The sequence below is a fragment of the Salmo salar genome, unplaced genomic scaffold, assembly GCF_905237065.1.
Source record: "Salmo salar unplaced genomic scaffold, Ssal_v3.1, whole genome shotgun sequence".
NCBI lineage: Eukaryota > Metazoa > Chordata > Actinopteri > Salmoniformes > Salmonidae > Salmo > Salmo salar.
In genome coordinates, this window is record NW_025550243.1 from 4,035 (window position 1) to 5,938 (window position 1,904).

The 1,904-nt window shown below is 42.8% G+C and overlaps 1 pseudogene; it reads left to right on the forward strand.

Moving 5' to 3' along the window:
- Positions 1-932: 932 nt before the first annotated feature.
- LOC123739246 (granzyme A-like) lies at positions 933-1,888 on the forward strand (annotated as a pseudogene).
- Positions 1,889-1,904: the final 16 nt, after the last annotated feature.

A 1,904-nucleotide genomic window follows, 5' to 3' on the forward strand; every position in this document is an offset into this window, starting at 1 on the left:
GCAATTACTTTTGACCAGAATCAAGGGAAGTAGTGAACTACTTCTGACCAGAACTAGGGAAGTAGTGACTACTTCTGACCAGGGTTGAGAGAGAAGTAGTGCACTACTTTTGGACCCTAGGGTCCATAGGGAAGTAGTGCAATTACTTTTTTGACCAGGGTTATAGGGAGGTAGTGCACTGTTTTTGACAGGATCATAGGGGAAGTAGTGCATACCTGACAGGGTGCTGGGGGGAGGAAGTAGGCGGGAAGAGATGAATGGATACGATGATTAATAAGGCATATAGAAAACCAAAATATACAAAATAATACAAGTGGTGTGAAACCCGTCGCACACCAGAACATATCTTGCACATAACTTACAAATAAACAATAGAAAAATGAGGGTGGACCAGAGGGTGAATACACAAATGTAATGAATGGGATGGAACCAGGTGTGATGGAAGACAAGACAAAACCAAAGGAAAATGAAAAGAGGATCAGCGTAGATAGAAGGGGGATTTTGACGACCCGAATTCGGGTGAAAAGATTATTTTTTTTAACAGACTGGGAGTGGGCTAACAGTGTAAATCCATGTACTTCTATTCTAGAAACTAAACTAGACAGTAAAGTATTTTGTGGATCGAGGGTATTGTGTAAAGCCTCTAATAATACTGGCAATATATATCTGTTTTCCTTTTATCATTTGTTTTGTCATTGTATCTTGTTTTAACATTAGTATCTTGTTTTTAAAGAAATTGTGATTAAGATGAATGGTGATATTTAAGTAAAGTGTGTGTGTGTGTGTGGTGTGGTGTGTGTATATGGTGGTGTTTCACTTTGAGGTGAACATCAGACCACATCACTATAATAAGTATAAAGAGAGAGATCAGAGAGCATCAAGCAGCACAATAGACTCTGAAATTACAGAGGTTACACCAGAGTTAAATAACCATGATCCTCTCTACAGCAGCCAGTTTTGGAACTCTACCATGATCCAACTATATCTGCACTCAGGTAGGGGTGTGTGTGTGTGTTTATGTTATCCAACAAATATATATTATTATTTCTCTAATGAATTACAGTTGGTGTTTGTCTGCTCCTAGGTGACTGTGCAGAGATCATCATTGGTGGAAAGGAGGTGACGCCTCACCCTTACTCCTACATGGCTCTTACTGGAGGACAACAAAGAAACAAAAGTGGAGGAACTCTGATCCACCAGCAATGGGTCCACTGCAGCCCACTGCACTAAAGTAATATCAGTGTTGTTGTCATGTACAGATGCTGTCACTGTAATGGCTTGCTTAGCAAATCCGCCTCAAAATGTTGATTGTATGGTGCTTCTGAGATTGTGTATTGTAGTTGTTGGGTGCGTCTTCAGCTGATCTAACAGAAGGTTGTGTTTCTGTCTGAAGCATCAACAAGGTGTTTTAGGGTCCACTCCATCAAACAGGAGGAGAAGGAGACTAGACAGGTCCGTAAGGTTAAAGGTGAATCCCTCATCCCTGTTATGACCCCGAATTCAAAGTCACCCATATCATGCTGCTGAAGGTAGTCACTACCGTGGTGTAGCTTTTCATTCATTAATTCTAGAGACAGTTGAAGGAGAATTGCACAACCGTCTTCTTCTTCTTTCCAGTTGGATAAGAAAGTAAAGCCGACTAAGGCGGTGGAACCCCTAGCGTTACCTGTCCTGTGGCAGACGCCCAAGCAGGGACCAACTGCTCAGTGTCTGATGGGGAGCCACCGAGCACAATGCTAAAACCATGTCTGACGTCTGAACAACATTGTCACCCGCGGATCGACAGGAGGGAAGTGTAACTCTGCAGAATACTGCCACAACATGTCCCCAATCATCACCACAGCATGCTGTGTGCCGGCTCTGTGGACAAACACCAGGTGGACTCCATGTCAGGGGGTTCAGAG